At 36.6% G+C, this 22,982-nt stretch overlaps 2 pseudogenes across 2 annotated transcripts; one reads left to right on the top strand and one right to left on the bottom strand.

Annotated features, from left to right (window-relative positions):
• Positions 1 to 269: 269 nt before the first annotated feature.
• Positions 270 to 14,534, bottom strand: LOC103328853 (uncharacterized; annotated as a pseudogene). Its single transcript, XR_016126271.1, has 3 exons — positions 14,441 to 14,534; positions 969 to 1,384; positions 270 to 864 (listed from the first exon to the last, which is right to left on the bottom strand). The product of XR_016126271.1 is annotated as an uncharacterized LOC103328853 (transcript).
• A 3,856-nt stretch (positions 14,535 to 18,390) lies between these two features.
• On the top strand, positions 18,391 to 22,703 carry LOC148918244 (7-deoxyloganetin glucosyltransferase-like; annotated as a pseudogene). The gene is made up of 3 exons (XR_016126269.1): positions 18,391 to 18,915; positions 19,025 to 19,110; positions 21,742 to 22,703. The product of XR_016126269.1 is annotated as a 7-deoxyloganetin glucosyltransferase-like (transcript).
• The last annotated feature ends 279 nt before the right edge of the window (positions 22,704 to 22,982 follow it).

The raw sequence follows: 22,982 nt of genomic DNA, 5'->3' as shown, positions 1-22,982 counted from the left end.
TTCTCTCCGTTTGGATGAAGGAATTGCAAATTACATGGAATTCTAAAATAACGGAATTTAGATTTCTGTCATTTCAATTTCGGCAATTGAAGATTTCAGTGTTTGGATTTATATATGTGGAATTTTGTAAATGACAGAAATTGAAAATTTCAATGTTTGGATAACTCAAGTAAATTATAAATGACAGAAATTAAATATTTCGAAAGAACAAAAAACTGATAACCGACATAGAAGGTATTCCTCAAGTATAAAATAACATATCGTTTATGAACTAAATAACTCAACTTAAACAAACAAAGCATAATAGCAAACCAAATCACTCCCCACGTGCAATAAACATTAGCAACATACTCTTTTTTTTCTCAATTGGGAGTGCCTTCAGCATCTGAAATTGTTTGTCATTTTCTATCAGCCAAGCACATGCTTTGAGTTGTTCATTTTCACTAAGACCTAGTACTGCTTGTACTTCAGCATATGCCTTTGCTGGATCAAGGTTCTTAGTATCAGCACGGATAAACTCTTCAAATGATAAAGCCATTCTAGCAATCGAATCAACAATAACATCTTTAATAAAGACCTCTTTTCTTTGTAGGAAGAATATCAGAAGAGTTTGATGCACGATTTCTTCTCTTTTGACCATTTGTTGATGTTGGTGAAATATCATCAATAACATGAATATCTTCTAAATCTTGTGTATCACCATCCAAGTCAACATGATCAACTTCATTAGTAGGAGTCATAACCTCAGATTGCATCACTGCTTTTACTCCCTCTCCAAGTGGCTCTATCTTTGCCACACAAATCTACTATATCATCCCAATTCTCTATAACTTTAAATTAAAAACCTCTAGCATCGTCATGAGACTACCAAACAAATAATCAAAGTCAAATAAGAATCTTATCATTACTCTTTAACAACAGAAAGAAAAAAAAAAAAAGCACATGATTAAAAATATATATATATTTACCTTCACATATTCTTCCCAAACATGATCTTCATCTACACTTATCATCTTTTTTGTTGAATCCCAACTGAATCCACTTTGACTTAATATATCACTCACTACTCCATAGAACTTTTTCCATGACTTAACACAATTTCTAATATTATCAGCACTTATCTAGAGATTAAATTGTGCAGCTAATATATTTGCAGCAGTATTGTAAGCAACTGCCTTCCATCCACCATCTCCTTTGTGACCTAAGTGCGCTCCTCACGCAAAGTATATCAGCTAATTCAGGTTCCATAGCTATATTCCACCGAAAATAGTTTTTGTCTTCTCCTTCAGGTTCAACTCCTTGTTTGTCTTTCCTTTTTCTTGACTTTCCTTTGCAAGCCTCTTTTCCTCCAAATCCATTCATGACTTTAGCCCCTGCTTGTTCACTTTTCATGTTTAAAATACAATTAGAAAGGAAATTAGGTAGAGAATCCCAACTTTGGACATCAGTAAGCATGATAACATGTAATAGAATAGTCAAGTACTCATAAAAACAAATAACTTAAGAAGTAATGATCATTCTGATTAAATTTTTCTACCACAAAAAAAATAAATAAATAAATAAACCATGAAATATACGAAACAAGAGAAACAAAGGTCCAAGTGTGAACAATAAATCAAGAATTAATAATGCCTCGTTGCACTTGATAATTATGGAACATCTCTACTGCCAATGTGTCTCGAAAGTTTGTCCATTGATCAGTAACTTGAACACTTGCAATCCTATCATGAGCATTATTTCCCTCCAATGTCGAATGATTTGATATGTCATGATCCACAGAAGCTAAAAATTCCAAATCTTGAACTTCTAAAACAGGATCATTAGCTTGCTCAGTTCGAATGAAGTTATGCAATACAAAGCATGCATTTATGATTCTAACTTGCGTTTTGATGTTGAAAAATGAAGGTGTACATAATATACTCCATCGTTTCTTCAATAGTCCAAATCCTCTTTCAACTACATTCCTTGCAATTGAATGACGTAGATTAAATAACTCTTTGTAATTTTCAGGTCAATTGTTCCCACTCCATTCACTCAAGTGATACCTAGTTCCTCTATATGGTGCTAAAAACCCCGGTCCATTAGCATAACCCGCATCCACAAGATAGTACTTATCTACAATAAGAAATTTTAAAAAGAAAATTAGATATAAAGAGCTTGTATTGAAAAAAGAAGAAGGAAAGAATATCAATCTAATTTAAAACTAGTATTAAAAATTACCTCTTGCAATATGAAATCGGTTGTTCCTACGTAAAGCATCTCGCAATATACGAGCATCAGATGCAGAGCCCTCCCATCCAGGTAATACATAAATAAATCTTAAATCTGGAGCACAAACCCCTAACACATTAGTGGAGATATTGCCCTTCCTATTTTGATATCTTGGTCTTTCTTCTGCCGACACTGTTACCGGAATGTGAGTTCCATCAAATGCCCAAAGACAATTCTAAACATGAAGTATAAAAAAGTATAAGTATGAAACGTAAGATAACTAGTTGAAAAATAAAATAAAAATCTTATTTTTTTTCTAGTTATATAAGTACCTCAAACCACTGCCATTTGCTTCTTTCGGAACTCCCAACAGTACTTGGATGGAACTTTATGTATTCTTCACTAATTCTCATCATGGCATATAAGACTCTGTTAAATTGCCGACTAATTGTTTCGATTGAACGGTAATAGTCAAAACCAATGACTCTGTATTTCAAGTTGTGAGCAATTTTTTTCAAAAATATTGCTATAGATTCTTCAATTGAAATATTTCTTGTTCGAACCAACCTACCATTTTCTTCTAAAATTCTGCATAACTTTTTGAATCCACATTTGCTAATTCGAAATTGATCAATACAATCAACTTCTTTTCCATTGTACATACGGTTCAAATAAGATCGCCTTTCTTCATCCCAATCATGTGAAGGCTCTTTAACACGAAAATTATCATAATACCAATTGTACTAGCGTAACCATAAAAGAGATCATTGTACAGATAATAATTTTCCTTCTCTTCCCTATAGCACGCTTCTGTCTTAACCTCGTTAACATGTTATCAACATTAACAGTAGCCATACCTGTTTATATGTGTGAATTAAACAACTCTGAGCAAGGAAACAAAGGGCTCTATTGCTGATAGGTAGTTTTGCTATTATTTTTTAGATGCTTCTTTGCTACACCTTTCAAATTCAGATGCTTGTAAGTTTTATATTGGTGAGGAACATGAAGGTTAGGAACTATAGTATTGCCTTTTTACCGGCGTCTAGATAAGTGGGGGTTAAATGTGTTCCTTCATTGAATGGACGTGAGTGGTCTCTCTGTTAATGTATGGTTTTACTATTTTCTTTTGGCTTCCCTTGACACTTTGTAATAGGATGTGTAATGTAATTTATCAAGCTCAAGTCTAGTTTAGGAAAACTTTTATTGGTGCTCTTCTCTAATCTTTGCTCTATGGTAGCTCATGCAAGTTAACAAAGGTATTGTGCATTGCATATCATTACATTAAACAGGTCTTCATAAAATGATGACTAGTCATCCGCTTATATGACTAGTCATCCTTGCTTCAAAAATGGATAACAAACTGTTTTGTCCTATTCCTCTTTCTCTCTCTCACGCTGCCATCTGTGGTTTTCTGACTAACGAATTTTTGGTCGTAAAGGTCACGTTTTTGGTCATTTGTGTCTCTTTTGCGTGGAATTTTTGGAAAGATTGTTTTGCTTTCTTTCTCTTCTTCCTCAAGAGAAACCATATATTTTTCATCTATGAGTTTTTCCAATTGATTTCTTTTTGAAAAACTGCTTTTGAAAACCCGAATCTGCATCTAGCTATTCAAATCATCTCTCATTTATATCTAGGTCAGATTCAAGGAGTTTCTTCAAGAGTATGGTTTCTTGAAGAAATTGGTCATTCTCCTTTGAATCCAAATATTGTTTTTGGTTCGTGTTGGAACTTGCAAGCTTGTGCCATAGGATGAACGAGCAGTGGAGAAGAGTGCCATTGCCATGAAGAATGAGCTTCAAGTTTTGCTAAGTTGGAGAGAAGATTGCACAAAGGAGGTATTGCTCATATTCCTAAATAGACCTAGGTGAATCTTGAGTTTGGTTGTATTTCCTTTGTAAATCTTTTTCTACTTAGTGGATTGCCTGGTCGGTTGATGACTCCCAGTTTTTCCCAATGGTGGGTTTCTAGGTGAACAAAATCTGTTTTGCATATCTGTAATTTTTCTGGGTTTGTGTTCTTGGTGGTTGACTAGTCATCTTTATCTGCTGTTTGATGTTTGCATGATTTTGATGATTTCACACACTTTCACATAGTTATTGCTAGTACAGGGGATGCCTAGATTGATGGGTCCTTCTGAGTGCGTAGGTTGTCACTAGTAATCTTCTAGGGTTGCACGTACATATGTGGCATGATCTGTGTGTTCTCTTGATTGTGATTGTTCATGACTAGCAATGACTAGTCATACGTGTATTTGGTCAAGGTTTAAAGTGTGTGAAGATTGCTGAGTTGTTTTGTCTTGGTTGTGTAATTAAATCTACCATTTGTCACCTAAGTACCAATTACAATTGGTATCAGAGCGTCAGCTCTTAACATAAATAGAGAGATCCTAGGATTTGTTTTGGTGTTTAGGTGTGCTCACTATGGAAAGAGGATCGAGTTGTCTTGGATCTTGCAACTCCCCTCCCTATTTTGACGGTAATAACTCGCTGCATGGAGAGAAAAATTTGAGATATTTCTTGATGCTCTTGATGAGTATGCAAGTGAGTATCTCACAAAAGAGTGGGTTGCTCCGGTCCAAGACTGTTTTTGGTGAGGATGTGCCCAAACCTAGGTCAGAATGGACTGAAGCTGAGGTGTTTGGTGCATATTCGAACAAGAAGGCCAGAAATGCCTTAGTTACTGCTTTGTCTAGCACACAATTTGCACATATACAACATATCCCTAATGCTAAACAAGCTTGGGATAAACTAAGGGTGGTTCATGAAGGGGATGACCAAGTTAGAACCTAAAACTTCAGATGGTGCTTGCACAATTTGAAGAACTTAGGATGTCTGAAACTGAGTCTATTTCTGAGTTCCATGGGAGAGTTGAGATGATCACAAATGAAGCCATGAGTCTAGGTCAACCCATTGAAGAGCTTCTTGTTGTTCAGAAAATTCTTCGTGTTCTACCATCTAGGTTTAGAGCAAAGAAAAACCGCAATCATGGAGGTCCAAAATTTAAATGAAATTAAGCTTGCAAGCAAGCTTGTAGGAAGCTGAAAACCTATGAGATGGAATTGAATATGGAAGAAAATGACTCAAAAATCAAAAATGTTGCACTTCAAGGAGTGCATGTTTCCTCTCTGAAAGTTGGTGAAAAATCTCAGTGTTTTGAGGATGAGATGGCCTTGTTTGTCAAAAAATTTAGGAGAATTCTTAAGGATAAGGGAAAGTTTGCTAGAGAGGGCAGCTCGATGAGATAGTGAGAACCCACCATCAACTGATCGGTCTAATGAGAGGAATAAGGATGTCAAACCTTTCACGAAAGATTTCAGAAAATCTGTCAAGTGCTTCACATGTGGAGGCATTGGACACTATGCTGCTGACTGTGCAAACAATCAGAAAAAATACTCCAAAGGAAAGGACAAGGCCATGAAAGTGAGCTGGAGTGAGAGTGAAAGTGAAGGGTCTCAAGAGGATTCATCTTCCTCTGATGTTGATGACCAACATGTTGCCTTTGTTGCCTCTGTGCAGCCCATGTCTGATGAATCTGATTCCGAGTCAGATGACCAGTCATCGAGTCATTAGGAAGAAAATATGATTGTTTGTTTAAAGAGACCTTGTGTTTGAAAGAAGAGAGCCTCAAACTTGAGGTTAATAACCAAGATCTTCAACATGAAATTCTCATCCTAAAAGAAACCAAAAAGGAGTTAAGTGACAAATTTGAGTCTCTAGAAAAAGAAAGTGATGCTCTTGTGTCAATTAGGAGTAACCTTGAGAATCAAGTTAATGTGCTCAAGGAAAGTAACATTGGTTTCTGAACTCAAACAAACAGCTCCTAGGTGAATTGAATGAAGCAAATAGGAAGATTATATCTATGACCATTGGTGCTTCAAAAATTGACAAAATGTTGAATATGGGAAAAGTTCATGGGGACAAAGGTGGCCTTGGATTTAATCACTTTGGTTCTAGTTCGTCCTAGCTTTACCACTAATTTTGTCAAATCAGAAACTCCAGTCACTGTACCTCTTGATGTTCAGCAGGTTGTCAAGAAACCTAAGTTTGTTCCAACTTGTCAAGGTGTGGGTTGACTGGTCATATTCGACCAGTCTGTCATATGTTTAGCAAAGATAAGACCAGAAAATTGTCTTCAAAATCTAAAAGGAATCCCAGATCTTTGCAAGATCAAGTTGATCATTTGATGAATGAAGTTACTAAGATAGCCAAACTTGTCTCCCTCAAAATGAGTTCTCCCATTGTGCCTAAGTCTTCTTGGATTGCAAGAGGTCATACCAAATCTCTTGTTGTGCTAAATGCCTTTGCTGCTTCAAACACCAACTCTTGGTATTTTGATAGTGGTTGTTCCAAACATATGTCTGGGGATAAAAATGTTTTCTCATCCCTCACCCCCTTTGATGGAGGCACTGTGACTTTTGGTGGAGGTCATAGGTCTCAAGTTGTTGGAAAAGGTACTTTTGTATCCACAGGTACCGAGCTTAAGAATGTTAGATTTGTTGAGGGTCTCACATCCAATCTCATTAGTGTGAGTCATGTGTGACGATGGAATAGTAGAGGTTAGATTCTCCAAGCATGGCTGCAAAATCATTGGAAAAGGTGACAATGAGATTGTTAGCGTGGCAAGGTCTAGGGACAATTGCTCTTATATTGATGGTGTCAATGATGCAAAAGAAGTAGTTTGCAACAAGGTTGTAAATGAAACAAGTGTTTTGTGGCATCAAAGGCTTGGACATGTGAATTTTAGAGACTTGCATAAATTGTCCAAGAGAGAGTTAGTAAGTGGTCTACAAAGCTTGAAAAATCTGATCTGCATGTTTGTGAAGGATGTCAATTAGGCAAACAAGTTAGAGTGTCACACAAAAGGTTAAACACATTCAAACTAATGTTAGTCTAGAACTTGTTCACATGGATCTTGTTGGTCCTATCCAAACCATGTCCCTTGGTGGAAAGAAATATATTCTTGTCATGGTTGATGATTTCTCTAGGTTCACTTGGGTCTCATTCTTACGTGAGAATCTGAAACCTTCCAAAGGTTTAAGTCTGTTTGTCACCTTTGCAAAAAGAGAAGATGACTAGTCATCTACCTCTTGTTAGAATTAGAACAGATCATGGCACTTGAATTTGAGAATTCTCGAGCCTTTACTGAAAATTTTGTGAAGAAATGGGAATTAAACATGAGTTCTCTGCACCTATTACACCTCAGCAAAATGGTGTTGTGGAGAGAAAGAATAGGGTGCTTGTAGAAATGGCAAGGGTGATGCTAAATAGCAAAAATCTTGCTAAACACTTTTGGGCAAGTGTCAATATTGTTACATCTCAAACAGGGTATTTGTGAGGTGCTGGTACCAAACAAACTCCCTATGAGATTTGGAAAGGAAAGAAGCCTAATGTGTCATATTTTAGGGTCTTTGGTAGCACATGCTATATTTTGAGAGATAGGGAGCATCTTGCTAAGTTTGATTCTAAGTGTTATAAGGGAATATTTCTAGGTATTCCACCTCAAACCGAGCCTATAGAGTGTACAATCAGAGGTCCAGTAACCATCATTGAATCCATAAATGTCACTATTGATGATTTTGCTGCATCTCAGAGATGGCATTGGATGAGGATGATCTTTACCTCCTCCTCCTCCTGAGCAAGAATCTCCAGTGTGATCTTGTGGTTGACCTGTCAACTTTTGGAAATTCTGTCGGTGACTGTCAACCTTTCAACTTCTAGTTCCATCTCATCTCCAGGCTGCCCGGCTCTCATATATCGATCTTAGTCCTCTCACTCAAACTGAGAGTGTCATTATTGGCCCTCTTAATCAGGGGTGAGAACTAGGAAGCAACTTGCTCAAGAAATTAGCCATGTGTGTTATGTCTCCAAGGAAGAGCCTAGAAATGTGAAAGAAGCCCTACACCATGGTGAATGGTTTCTTGCAATGCAGGAAGAATTAAATCAATTTGTGAGAAATGATGTTTGGTACCTTGTTCCTAGACCAGTCAACACAAATGTCATAGGCACTAAGTGGATTTTCAAAAATAAAACCGATGAGCAAGGTAATGTGGTAAGAAACAAGGCTAGATTGGTTGCTCAAGGATACACTCAAATGGAAGGCATTGACTTTGATGAAACTTTGCCCCTGTTGCAAGATTAGAATCAGTTAGATTGCTTCTTGCCATTGCTTGTCATTTGAAATTCAAACTTTATCAAATGGATGTCAAATGCCTTCTTGAATGGTGTCCTAAATGAAGAGGTCTATGTTGAGCAACCAAAGGGTTTTGAAGATCCACATCATCCAAATGATGTGTTTCGGTTAAAAAAGGCTCTCTATGGTTTGAAACAAGCTCCTAGAGCATGATATGAGAGGTTATCCTCTCATCTTCTAGGAAATGGGTATGTTAGAGGTCTGTTGATAAAACTTTGTTTGTGAAGCGGTTTAAAGGATGTCTTGATTGCTCAAGTGTATGTTGATGATATTGTGGTTGGTTCTACCTCTGATTTGCATGTTCAAGATTTTATTCATGTCATGACTAGTGAATTTGAAATGAGTCTTGTAGGTGAGCTTAACTATTTCTTAGGTCTTCAAATTAAACAAAGCCATGATGGGATCTTTGTATCTCAATCTAAATATGCAAAAAATCTTGTGACAAAATTTGGTTTGGAGGGGGCAAAATCTGCAAGAACTCCAATGAGCACTAGTGCTAAGATTCATAGAGACTTGCATGGCAAAAGTGTGGATCAAACTCTATAGAAGCATGATAGGAGTCTTCTACTTGACTGCTAGTAGACTGACTTTTCTTTTAGTGTTGGTGTGTGTGCTTTTCAAAGTGATCCAAAAGAGTCTCACTTGTTTGCTGTTAAGAGAATCATTAAATATGTGAGTGGGACTATTGAGTTTGGGTTATGGTATACCTATGACACTTGTGTCAATCTTGTTGGGTATAGTGATGCCGATTAGGCGTTAGGTTGTAGTGATGATAGGAAAAGCACTTAGGGTTCTATGTAGGCAACAATCTTGTTGCTTAGCATAGCAAAACAGAATCTGTCTCCTTATCCACTGCTGAAGCGAGTATGTTGCAGCTGGGAGTTGTTGTACTAACTCCTTTGGATGAGACAAATGTTGGAAGACTATGGTCTTGCTCAATCATCCTTTCTAATCTATTGTGACAACATGAGTGCCATAGATATTTCAAAAAATCCTGTTCAACACTCTAGGACTAAGCATATAGACATTAGGCACCATTTTATTAGAGATCTTGTGGAAGACAACATTTTATCTTTGAATTTGTTCCCTCTGAAAAACAAGCAGATATACTCACCAAGGCCTTGGATTTTCAGAAACATGTTACACTTCGGCAATCCATTGGCCTTTGCTCAATTGATTGATTAGCTGGTCTATTCTTTGTCTTCGACATTTCAAAACAGTTGACTAGTCATCTTGCTTGTAGTTGACTAGTCAAGTCCAAAAATTTTGTGTTTTGTTTTAATGTTGATATGTCACTGTTCATATCTCTCATTTCGATGGTGTGAATGATTGAATGTTTTTGTGCTTTGTCCGACTGTGCATAATCCCTTTTCTTGTTTAAGATGCTATTAGATGAGACTTAAATCGTGCTATCTTGTCCTCTTGGTGAACCATATCTTTGCTTCATTTTGGACTGCTCTTGTTATTATCTCTTAGCTGGTCTCACTCTCTTAGCCAATCTATTTAAAATTTTAAAAAAAAAAAAAAAAAAGGAAGTGTGACCAATGTAGTCACGGCTCTAGGACGGTATAAGGTGTTTTGATTGAAGAATCTAGAGCAAAGAGCCGTAAAATTGGGCCATTCAAAGCACTTATGTTCGGGATGTGCAAGTAACTCAAAATAAATTATCAAATATTTTGCCATTAGAGAGTGATGATATTTTGCTGTGAGCCCATACTATGATCATGTCTTAAGAATGCTTTGTATACTTGTTTCTCCAAGAGAGATAAGATATCATCTCTTGTGTCCCTTGGCTCTAAACCACCTTCTCTCCTAAATATGCCTTGTCTCTGAGCATGAATTGCATCTCATTGCCTATCTCTCAGAGTTGATTGTCTATGTACACTGCATATGGTTTTAATCTTTTCTTCTTTTTCATTCCCTTTCCTTCATGTGTTGAAGACTTGGTCTAGGCTATTGTTCTAATGCACCTTTGATCACTTGATATATGTGCTAGTTCATGCTTGTGTTTTTAGAAATCAAAACCTTGTCTTTCACAGATCGATATTATTTGGTGTTTGTCATACTGCTGTTTTGGTTGACTAGTCATCTTTGCTTATGGTTGATTAGTCATCCTGCCTCGCTGTACACTATTGTACCGCTTTGACTAGTCATCGTGTGGTTGACTAGTCATCCGCTCTGCCTCTTAACCGATGCGCTTTTTCTTCTTTCGTTTTTACTTTAACGGCTTTAACTTTTTATTTTTTCATTCATTGGTTTTGACAGAGTTTTTCTTTTTTTTGGGGTAAATCGTTAGTCGCCATGCTTCTCTTCTTTCTCTCTCTCGTCTCGATTTCTTCTTTCCATTTCATTTTTCTCTTGAAATTCATTCCTACTGCTAGCCATGTTCCTCAAAGCCTATTCTCACTTACCACCGTGTTCCAAATCCAAATCCACGAAAGTGTGGATTTTATTCCTCAATTCCTAGAGCTCTAGAACCCGCCCCTCTTCTGCTCCTTGCTGAGATTCCTCTCCATTTGTGTCTTCTGACAGTGCCTCCTTCTTTGAAAGTTGTCTCCAAAATGTTGAGAGGTCTTACGGTTGATGCTATTCCTTTGGCTTGCTCAGGAGTTTGCAAATCAAATTTTGGAGCACTACCACCTTCATGCCCTAAACTCTCTCTCTGGTAAGTTTAATGCCTCTGTAATTCAAGAATTTTACTCTAACTTTCCTGCTGATCCTAAGGAGTCAAAATTTCAGATAATTGTTAGGTCAGTCCCCATTACTCTGAGACCATCTGCTCAATCGGTCTTAGGTTTTCGATCATGCGTGGTTTTGATTATTCGAAATTTGCTCTGTCGCTGGACATCCATTGATCTTTTAAATCTATACACTCATCAATCCATGCCTTTGACTTCTAAAGGTCTGTGCTGTCTATCAAGTCTTACCACACCGCTTTATAAATTTTGTGGGACTTTATCCATCATAATGTTCTCCCATCGAACAATTTAATCCCACTCTTGCTGCTCATCAACTCATGATTTCCATGGTGAATCATGATAAAATTCCCCTTGGTGATATCCTTTATAATGCCATTCTTGGAAAGACCATTGGTCATGGTACCAAGCACAAGGGGACTCTAGTCTTCCCTTGTCTGATTCAGCGCCTTTGTGAGAAAAATGGGGTGGTATTTCATGATTCCGATCAGTGGCATCCTCCCATTGCTCCTTATGGCAAGGCCTCTGCTGCCCTTAGCCAGAAAGTTTCTAGAACCTTTCTCACTACTGTGTCGTCTTCCTCTGAGAATGCCTCTCTCAGAGATCAGCTGGCTGCCAAGGAGGAGTATATTCAGCATCTTTTGAGCCGCATTCCATCCACTTCGACTCCTGCTGCTGCTGCCGCTGCTAATACTCAGCTCCCGATCCTCGCCACCGCTGAGGACTCCTGATGACTGTGGATTCTGGTGGCTCTTTGGTGTTTTAGCTTGGTGTTGCTCTTGGCTGTGTCCTTGTTAGGAAGATTAATTCTGGATAGGTTGTGCATTTTGATAGGGGAAGTTGTTTTGTAATCTCCTTCTGGGTAGTCTGTGCATTTTGCTAGGGGGGATTGCTTTTTGTTAACACATTGTGGGTAGTCTATGCATTGTGATAGGAGGAGTTGTTCTGTCCTGTTTTGAACAACTAGTATTTGACTAGTCATGAATCTATGTTCTGTATTGTTTTTAACCAACTGTTGTTTGACTAGTCATCCATATATGAATATGTGCTATTAACCTTGTTCCTATATGCCTATCACTTTGTGGTTAATCCCTTTTATATGATGTTTCTCTCTCTACCCTTTTTGCACTTTCCTTATCAACAAGGGAGAACACTCTCAACCCCACATTGCATATTGTTTTAAAATTTCTGTGATAATATGCTTGTTTTTGTGCCGGGAAGATTGGTTGTTCTTGCAGGAACTCTCACTTCATCATCTCATTAGTCTCGGTTTTGGGTTGAGTGTTCTTAGAGAGTGTGTTGTCAAGGAAAGCCAAAAAGGGGGAGATTGTTAATGTATGGTTTTTACTATTTTCTTTTGGCTTCCCTTGACAACTTTGTAATAGGATGTGTAATGTAATTTATCAAGCTCAAGTCTAGATTAGGGAAAACTTTTATTGGTGCTCTTCTCTAATCTTTGCTCTATGGTAGCTCATGCAAGTTAACAAAAGTATTGTGCATTGCATATCATTACATTAAATGTATAAAATGATGACTAGTCATCCGTTTCATATGACTAGTCATCCTTGCTTCACCGATAACAAACTGCTTTGTCCTATTCCTCTTTCTCTCTCTGCCATCCGTGGTTTTCCGACCTAACGAATTTTTGGTCAGTAAAGGTCACGATTTTGTCATCTGTCTCTTTTATGCGTGGAATTTTGGAAAGATTGTTTTTGCTTTCTTTCTCTTCTTCCTCAAGAGAGAACCATATATTTTCATCTATGAGTTTTCCAATTGATTTCTTTTTGAAAACTGCTTTTGAAAACCCGAACTGCATCTAGCTATTCAAATCATCTCTCATTTATATCTAGGGATTCAAGACTGATTTCTTTCAAGAGTATGGTTTCTTGAAGAAATTGGTCATCTCCTTGAATCAAATATTGTTTTTGGTTCGTGTTGAACTTACAAGCTTGTGCCGGGATGAACGAGTGGAGAAGGAGCTGCCATTGCCATGAAGAAGCTTCAAGTTTTGCTAAGTTGGAGAAGGAAGATTGCACAAAGGAGGTATTACTCATATTCCTAAATAGACCTAGGTGAATCTTGAGCTTGGTTGTATTTTTTGTAAGAATCTTTTTCTACTTAGTGGATTGCACTGGTTGGTTGATGACTCCGCTTTTCCCAATGGTGGGTTTCGTGAAACAAAATCTATTTGCATATCCTGTAATTTTTGGGTTTGTGTTCTTGGTGGTTGACTAGTCATCTTTATCTCGCTGTTTGATGTTTGCATGATTTTGATGATTTCACACACTTTCACATAGTTGTTGCTAGCACAGGGATGCCTAGATTGATGGGTCCTTCGAAAGTGCGTAGGTTGTCACTAGTAATCTTCTGGGTTGCACGGTACGCAGACGCATGATCTATGTTCTCTTGATTGTGATTGTTCAATCACTACTGCAGTTGACTAGTCATCACGTGCCGTATTTGGTCAAGGTTTAAAGTGTGTGAAGACTGAGTTGTTTTTATCTTTAAGCTGTGTATTAATCTCCACCATTGGTCACCACCTACCACACTACACTCTTAGATGACATAATTCCGAATTCACTGTTGATCTAGTTGATGTTCATATTGAAGGTTCACACTCCAAAAATGGTGTATCTCCATATTCGGATACTTAATTATAATTACATAAGCGATGAACAACATGTGTATTTTATTTGATTTTGATTACCTAATGCTGGACTGATTTTATCTTTGAAATTAGAAATTAAGGTGACTATCCGATGCTGCAAATTCAAAAGTAACTCATAGTTTTACTCCACATCTAATGCCAATGGTAACTATTATTCTCATATGCAATTAGAGATTCCATATTTTACAATTGACTTTTTGCTAATAGACTAAGCATTATTTTACTTTTGTCTTTTAAAGCTGTGGTATGCAATCAACTATCTATGTGGAACTGGCTCCGGGGGTAGAAATCAAGGACTTACATGTGAACAGTTGAAGTTATCCTACATAGCTGTGTAAACACCCAATGCTAAATGGCAAGATATTGAGTGCAGGACTCCTGCTTATGCTCCATCTAACAAACAACTACAGAGCAAGGCAATAATACAAAGTGATAAAGCTAACAAACAACTACAGAGCTGTACCATAAACACAAATCACACACAAATATCCATGGGCATAGACTATTTTGTTAAGATTTCCGAAAACCCAGCCACAGTGCCACAAAGATCACAAAACCCATTCAACAAATTCATAATTTTAGTCAGAAATACCCAATTTTGATAGCCATTTAGAAAACATGATAACCCTAAACTAGAAATATATAAATTGAAGGAGAGAAAGGCTTGAAGACTAACCTTCAAACTTGATCCAGAGAGATGTGTAACCCAAGAAGAACTCCTTCTCCTTACTTCTCTGGTTCGCAACTTTTTATGATTCTCCTTACTTCTCACTGCTCACAGCTTTTGTTTATAAAGCGACAACGCAATATGTTGTCCAGGGTTTCATAGGTTTTTGGCGTTGTTTTTAAGTTTGGCGCTTTTTTTTTCCCATGAAAAGTTTGGTTTTTTTTTTTAAAAAAATATTTTATTTTAAGTTTTGGCTGGAAAATATGAATTCTCGCACTGTGGAAATTGTGAAATGACATCTATTTTGGTGGAAATTAAACTCGGGAATTTGATGCCTCAATTTCCATGATTTTTTCCGCGCGTCATTTAATAAATTCTGCGCTTAAGTTGCCAAACATGGGAATTATCAATTTCTCCTCTTAAATTCCTGACTTTTAGCTAAATTCCGAGTTATTTTCCCTCATTCAAACGGATACGCTCAATGATATATGTTGTGCGAAAACACTCCAAGACCTTTTCGTTGATGGACTAGGCAACTACCACACACAAGCCGTACAAAGATAACGTATACATACAAAGAACACAAGAATTTATAGAGGTTCCATGCAATTACTAGTAGAGAGCCTCTTGGTTACAATGAAAACCCCATTTGTTGTCTCACAAACCCTAGCTTTGTTTTCTCAACTTGGCTCAAACCCAACTTGGCTGGCGCCCTTGTTTTTTAAGTTATTAAAATCTAGTGCTAGCAGTCTATTTATAGGTTATAGGACATTAGTATACTTGTATTAGGAGTAAGAGACTTAAACCTTAGTCAAACTACACTAAAACTTGCCTAAAACCTATAGAAAGCTCAAAACACGGGGAACTCCAGAATACTCCGACAGACCCGCCTGACTCCTAAGAATCCGAAACGAATCTCGTGAAAGTTCGCATAAGATGTTAATTATTATTTTTATTGCTATTGTCTCAAATAATCCACTAGCTAGCAATATGTACTCAGGCTGTAAAACATGTATTACTATATCAAGAATTTTGTTTTGCTCAAATTATATGTTGTTGTCTTGCATAAATACTATATGCTTCAGTGTTGACGGCTTACAACTCTAATTGCAAAGACAATTCAGATGGTAAATAAATATCTAAACAATAGAAAGAAATAACGAGAAATATTGTAATTACCAAAGAAGACAGTGTTACTATAGCTAGAATTTTATTTTGCTCAAGGATTTTAATTAATTATGTTCAAATTATATATTGATGTCTTCCACAAATACTATATGCTCTAATGTTGACAGCTTAGAGCATTTTCACACCATTTTTTGTCTGGCAAAAGGTAAGGGGAGGCAAGGGCTTGTACTATTCATGTGAATAATGTATGCCCTAGCAATTTTATTGCTGCTTTTCCACCCTTTGCCAAGCAATTACTGTTCACAATAAATTATTTTTTTTTATATTTATAAGATTAATTTTGATAAGATTTTCGGGTAAAATTTTCGGTTGCCACGTGTCCATATTTATTATAAAATTCACATCTCAGATTTCGAATAAAATATTTGGATAAGATTTCTGGGGGCCATGTGTCCATATTTATTATAAAATTCACATCTCAGATTTCGGATAAGATTTTTGGTTGCTACTATTGCGCCACATGTCATCTCTATCTTCTAAATCCTATTATAAAACCACACCATCAAGTCACACCAATCATCGATATCCTCTCTATCCTTTCATTTATCAGATTTTACAAAACACATTCTATTTTCAATGTCTTACATGAGAAGGTTGTTGGGGAGGGTCGAGTGAGAAAATGAAGAAAGAATGCACAAACGTGCTCAAGAAGAAAGGGAGTGGGAAGCAGAAGATGATCAAGTTGTTTTAAAGGTGGGTATGCTCGATCAATCAAGCCAACACCACTGTGGTGGCCGTGGCCTAAACGTGGACAAATCTAGGCACTCTCGAGGTAAGAATCTCTTGGAATATTACTTTATCCCAAATTCATTGTACTCTAGTGTTGATTTTTTAGGGCGATATAGAATGCAGCCTCATTTGTTCAATAAAATCATGCATGTTGTTTGCAATTACGACACATACTTCATTCAGAAGTACGATGCTCTTAGGGTTTTGGGGTTTTTTCCGGAGTAAAACTTACAGCTTCTTTACTGCTGCATATGGCACATTTGTAGACCAAGTGGATAAGACTGCTCGAATGGAAAAATCCACTATCCTAGAATGCTTGCACAAATTATATATTGATGTCTTCCATAAATACTATACGTTGCAAAGACAATTCAGATGGTAAATAAATATCTAAGCAATAGAAAGAAATAATGAGAAAATACTATAATTACCAAAGAAGACAGTGATATATATACAAAAGGTTGTTATACTGTGACACAAATTCGCCACAAATCAAGATGTTTTTTTTTTTGATGACCTTTACTTTTGAGAGGGGCGATAACATACTAAACTCACACACACTAGATGGATACTAGGATTCAAACCCAATATCTTTCTTGAGGGAGCATTTGCTTCAAACCACTACACTAGTGAAGATGAAAACAAGAAGTGATGAAGTTGAAGCGACGTGGCAAGATGAGAGTTTGCGGTGTGGTTTTCTTATTATTTTTATTTGAAGATAACGGATGTTTTTTTTTTTTTCAGTTGGTAAGGTTCACACTGTTAAAGTGGGTCAAGTGGTGTGAAATGAAAGAACATGTGTCAAAATTCCAAATAGGGAATAGAGGGGGAACAAAGAAAATGGGGACAGAAGATCTAAACTCTATAAATAGGGCCCAAAATATAGAAAAACTCTACAATACTCAATTCTTAGAAAAAAAAAAACCAATTTGACTTTTGAAAAACCATAAAATTACAACAATGTCATCAATGTACCAAAAAATTACAACAATGTCATCATTGTTTTTTTTCCCTAAAAATCATAATGCTAGGATACTAATGGTATTTCACACATCATTCAAATTTTTTATAAATAGATAATAAATTCAAAATATAAAATAAATAAATAAATAAAAAACTACTCCTGGTCCTTTTTGAGTTTTTTTTTTTTTTCCTTCTTCAATTCAAATCTTTAGGTTCATATGTAAATTCAATGCTAGAAATGTGTTTTATTATAAATTTCCCTTAATTATTGGAGGTATATAGATGATTCTTGATTGGTTGGGAGTATAACGGTCATGACACCAAATCAAGTTGTTGAGTCTGACAGTAAGAAGAAAAAGGAGTTTCACTAAAACACCCAAAATGGGGGCTGAAATTATAAAAAAATACAACACCCAAAACACTTTATAAATACACCCAAAACCCATCATTATACACACTCAAAACCCATTTATAAACACACCAAAAAAATATACAATTGTTGATTTTGGAGTTGATTTTGGGTGTGTTTCTTATGTTTAAATAGTGTTTGGGCTTTTTTATAAATACATGTCTAGGATTGGGTCTATTTATAAATTTGTAAATAAATAAAAAAGGGAGATACTGTAACACCAAATTACAAAATTGAAGAGGGGAAATAATGAACCAAATTATCCTTACATCGGCAAGAAACCAAAGTCTAAGTATTATTCTGTTTGTCTTGATCGATCAAGTAGTTTCCTTGTTGTCTTGATCAACTAATTTTTCTTTGCACAGATATTTGTGTGTCGAAAATTTGACTATCTATCAACCAATGACTAACTTCTAGATTATATTATAAGTAACAATTTCTACTACTATATAGTTATTTATGTTGCAGGTAAAGTGAAGATTCACTCTGCTACTTCATCACGTTACCTCAATTTGTCTGGCGACCTCTTTTTTTGACATTATCCTCAGTTTCCTATTTTGACCGAGGGAAAAAACAGAGAGCCAAAACAGGACACATTGAAAAGTAGCTCACTTTTGTTGTATAAAAAAACTGCATTTGCAAGCACTGCAATACACACACAAAAGCTAAGATGGGTTCCACAGAAGTAGCTACGAAGCCACATGCTGTTTGCATTCCCGTTCCTGCACAAAGTCATATAAAGGCAATGCTTAAATTTGCAAAGCTCCTCCACCAAAGAGGTTTTCATATAACCTTTGTTAACACAGAGTTCAATCACAAGCGCTTTCTTAAATCTCTAGGACCCAATGCCCTTGATGGCTTGCCTGATTTTCAATTCGGCCATCCCGATAGCCTTCCGATTCAGATGAAGATGCCACACAAGATGTCACCTTGCTTTGTGAATCCGTCAGAAAACAAAATTTCTTGGCTCCCTTTCTTGCCCTCCTTGCAAAACTCAACAATGATTCCATATCAACATCCACCAATCCTCCTGTGACTTGCATAGTTTCAGATGGTTTCATGTCCACGTTCACAATCACAGCTGCTGAAGAAATCGGAGTCCCTATAGTGCTGTTCTACACTATAGCTGCCTGCAGCTTCATGGGATGTAAAAAACTTCGCGCCGTGGTCGAAAAAGGACTTGCTCCACTCAAAGGTGAAATATATAACTATTAATTGAAGCATCGTTGTTTAACTTATGGTTAACTCTTAACTGCTTGTTTGTAAATATGCAAATGAAATGTTTCTTCAATTGTCTATTGCAGATGAGAGCTGTTTCACAAATGGCTATCTGGACACCGTAATAGATTGGATCCCGGGAATGAGAGATATTCGTTTGAGGGATCTCCCTGTTGGAAATATGAGTGCTAAATTGCTATAAAATAAATACTACACATAAAACAGATTTTTACAATAGGAGAATTGAATTAGAAGAACCTTAATTGAGTCGAGGCAAGTGTTGGACACTCTGACCTTAAGACGAATTACGCTCCACACTGGTGCTTATGGTTCACTAGCATTCGCCTCCCAAGATACAACGACTCCCCTCCTTGTGAAAGAAGCACTGCAATTCACAAGGAACTTTGAACCTTATTATGCAGGAACCTCTCTTTATAAAAACTCTAATGCTTTGTATATGTGAAAGTCTGTATGTAGAGAATTAAACTAAAATTATAAAACTGCAGGAGGATTGCTCTATTTATAGATGATGAAATACCCTTTTTCTAAAAGGTATCTCAATCTGAAAAGGCAAACAATGCATCCCTTGGTCTGAAGAGTTGTCACCCCAAACAATGCATCCCTTAGTTTGAAGAGTTGTTACTCCCCATGTGAAGATGTCTCTAACCCAAGGGTCATGTCTTTAACCCAATGGATTTTATTAATTTCTATTCAAATAGGAAAATCAATATTAGTTAATATTAAATTTTCCAACAATCCCCCACATGAATGGAAATTGACTCAACAACATGCAAACAAAAAATGAAGACACTAGAGAGAGTTCCTATTAGAAGAATACTGCATCTGGATAGGTAGCTTTTGGCCTTGAACCTTCCATAGTGAAATACTATCGGATTTACTTGGCTAATCAGTGAACGTGATGTCTTAAACTATTCAGCCGTTTGTGTAAACCCAGACAATAGCACTCACACAACACCCTTCTAAACACATCTGGTTCGATCGGTTGTGCTCGTTTTGGCCCTGAGCGATTCCTGGTATTCATGAGGCTTTAGAGAATTCAAGCCTTAAAAAATTCTCATAAAACGGCCTCATTTCCTCACATAGGTGACTTCCTATTAAGAGTATCCTGCATTACCCCACTTGGATTTCCAAGCTATAGGAATCATTAAAATCAAAGATAACCCTAAAACACGCTACAGGCAGCACTGTTTCATTGTTTCATCATCATGGGTAAGAGATGTAATCTCGGTAGTGCTACTACTTAGTCATCCATAATTTGGTTGTCCCTTTTGAACCTAGATCTTGGGATCTCCAGTCAGCTAGGTTGGGTATCCACTACGGAGACTTTAAATATTTAGGCTTATACTCCCATTTCCTCGATGATCAACTAACTCTTTAGTCTGACCTTTAAATATTGGATCCACTAGGTTGACTATTTCTGTAATATATTGCCATAATAATTTCATATATGGAAATAAATTACATTCAAGAGTAGTTTTAATTTATTTTGTTAAGACTTAATAATTGTGTCAACTGAGTAACCTTCTAATACTCGGTTAGACACCCCCACATTTGTGGTACTTATAGGAAGGTCTCTAACCTTCTCATACCTTGTATAAGAGAAATTTAAACTCTTATGAACATCAAAGCCTCTCTCCACCAAAACGTGGTGCTTATGAACTAATCTAGAAAACTACTATTTTCTTTGTCAGGAAATAGAATTCCAAATTTCCTTCATGCCTGTCACCCCCACAATTTTCACATAATTGTGGAAGGTATTAAGCAACTGTTAATCATTTTTTCATATGCCTAAGAAGGAGAAAACTTTTACTTTATTCTAAAGAATGAGATTATAGTACTAGTTTATAACTTCCTTTAAATCAATTCAATGTTGCATTAGTAATAGAACCATGTTTATAACATAATTAACATGTTCTAGTTACCATACCCTCATTAATTGATTAAAGCAAATCATTATAAAACTAATTTTCCTTTATAAAGTGCACATCAATTTATACATAGGGTAAGGCTTTGGTACCCTTTGTACATATGCATCTCATTCTATAGGTAGTATATCTCCAACAGCCCCAGCACATTGCATGAACCTAATATTCTATACAAAATCATAGAATATATGTTTTGTCATAAAATGGGTTGCCTTCACAAAATTTTGTTTTGCCTAACACCAGCAAAACTTCCAGATTTTGATGTCCACTTTCCTTTAATTTAGAAAACTTAATATCTAAGTATCAAATTTTCTAACAAACATCGACTCAACCCAAAATCTGGTTTTGTGTAACCGATGGACATCTTCATAGCCTTAAGACCCGTTTATGACAGAAAACATCAAATGGTTTCTTAACAGTACCTTGAAGGCATCCAAATCTGCATAATGACAGTGGAACTCGAAACCACTTAGTTTGGTCTACAATTCGTCATGGCGAATATCATAGCAACTTTTAGTCTGTTCCAATGCATGGAACTGTCACAAATATATACACTGGCCATGACAACTCTTAATTGATTATGACATATCCAAGAGTCACAATATGAAACAACTTAAAATTAGAGTGCAGTAAACAGCGATAGCGTATTCATTCAAAAGATGGAGTTGAAATTAAACTAGGCATTCGATATAAGCAAATAATTTAATCTCAAGTCAACGATGCACTAAAACTGTTATATGCATTAGATTCAAAATCAGTGATGCCAATATACATAAATTCCCTACACGGGTGCAGACTACATATGCAAACTATTTTGCACCTTTTTCTTAACAATAGAAACAGAAGGCAACTGATAGAGCTCATGAAGCTTCATGCAAACCACAAATCCGGATGACATCGTATTTAACTTCATCATGGAAGCAACCGATAGAGCTCATGAAGCTTCAGCAGTTGTTCTTCATACTTTTGATGCCTTGGAGTCAGATGTTTTGGATGCTCTCTCATCTATGCTTCCCCATGTGTACACCGTTGGCCCTCTTCAATTGCATCTCAATCACATACCAGAACACCCTTTGAAAATGGGATACAGTCTATGGAAAGAAGAAACTGAATGCCTCGAGTGGCTAAACACCAAGGCACCAAACTCAGTTGTCTATGTGAATTTCGGCAGTATAGCAGTCATGACACCAGAAAGGCTTGTAGAGTTTGGGTGGGGACTTGCAAATAGCAAGCTTCCATTCTTTTGGGTAATTAGACCTGATCTAGTTATTGGAGAATCCGCTATTTTGCCGCCTGAGTTTGTGGCTGAAACCAAGGAAAGAAGTCTAATAGCTGGGTGGTGCCCACAAGAGCAAGTCCCTAACCACCCATCAGTTGGAGGATTCCTAACGCACAGCGGTTGGAGTTCAACGGTTGAGAGCCTTACTGCAGGAGTTCCTATGCTCTGTTGGCCATTCTTCGCATGAACAGCAAATGAACTGTCTCTATAGTTGCAATGAATGGGGCATTAGCATGGAGATTAGTAATGATATGAAGAGGGATGAGGTAGAGAAGCTTGTCAAAGAGTTAATGGAGGGAGCGAAGGGTAAGAAGTTGAAAAATAAGGTCAAGGAATGGAAGAAACTTGCAGAAGAAGCTACTGGTCCACATGGTTCTTCATCCACAAACTTAGACAATTTAGTGAATCAAGTGCTATTGAGATAAAGTTAAAGATGTTTCCATAAGAATATTGATGTTAATTATCATTTCCATAAGAATATTTAGACAATCTGTAACCTGTTACTTTATCTAGAATTTTATTCTGATTAAGGTTTCACTATGCTTCAAGCCTTCAACTCTAAAGTCTCATCATTCGTCAGGCAATTGTGCACTAACCCTGATGCATTAAATCAATAGATTAAAGAAAAGAGAAAATCCAACTTTGTTTCCTCGTCTTTCCTTATTACCTTAATATGTTTGACTGCTGAGCTTCTTTTTTTGACATTCTTCTTTGATCTCCTATTTTGACATTCAAAAGTAAGGTCTTTTTTTTTTTTTTTTTTTTTTTGGGGGACAGAATTAGAAAGTCCTTAGGCCATCTCCAGCCATAGGCTATATC

Source organism: Prunus mume, linkage group LG4, assembly GCF_029339155.1.
Source record: "Prunus mume cultivar Tortuosa linkage group LG4, ASM2933915v1, whole genome shotgun sequence".
Taxonomy (NCBI): domain Eukaryota; kingdom Viridiplantae; phylum Streptophyta; class Magnoliopsida; order Rosales; family Rosaceae; genus Prunus; species Prunus mume.
Note: the sequence above shows the minus strand (reverse complement) of the source record. Positions and strands in the feature narration are given on the sequence as shown.